This window comes from Gavialis gangeticus, unplaced genomic scaffold (assembly GCF_001723915.1).
Source record: "Gavialis gangeticus isolate Ggan-Ray unplaced genomic scaffold, GavGan_comp1, whole genome shotgun sequence".
NCBI lineage: Eukaryota > Metazoa > Chordata > Crocodylia > Gavialidae > Gavialis > Gavialis gangeticus.
Window position 1 is genome coordinate 44,957,334 of NW_017729026.1, and position 502 is coordinate 44,957,835.

The following is a 502-nucleotide window of genomic DNA, read 5'->3' on the forward strand; positions in this document are numbered from 1 at the left end:
CCCTCCCATCTCCCACAGCATGGACCCCAGCCCCATGGACGCTAGGCATGTATTATGCTAGCTAATGCTGAGAGGAGTGTGTGCATCTCCAATTTCACTGGAACAGGCAGGCAGAACAGTCCGCTTATGGCTTTTTGGAACTAATCAACAGGTCAGCTGGTAATACCCCCCCCCCAATTCCTTTCTTGGGAAAAGCTGTTTAAGAAGAGTTTGAAATAATGAGAAAGGATTTTGTTTTGTTTATGGGCTGATAACATATTGTTTATCATCCCTCTGATGACTTCCTCACCTGTCAGATTTGCAGACAGTATGAAGAAGCAATGAGATTGGGATTGAAAAGCTTAGTATCATGAACAGATGCATGCACTGCACCCCCCCCTTTGCCTCAGAGTGCTAGCCGGGATCTGGGGATGGGCAACACTGCTGCCCCTTGAGCAGTGAATGAGGAATAGCATTTCCGCAGTTCAAAGAGAATTTCTGTTCAGTTGCAAACCAGTTCAAA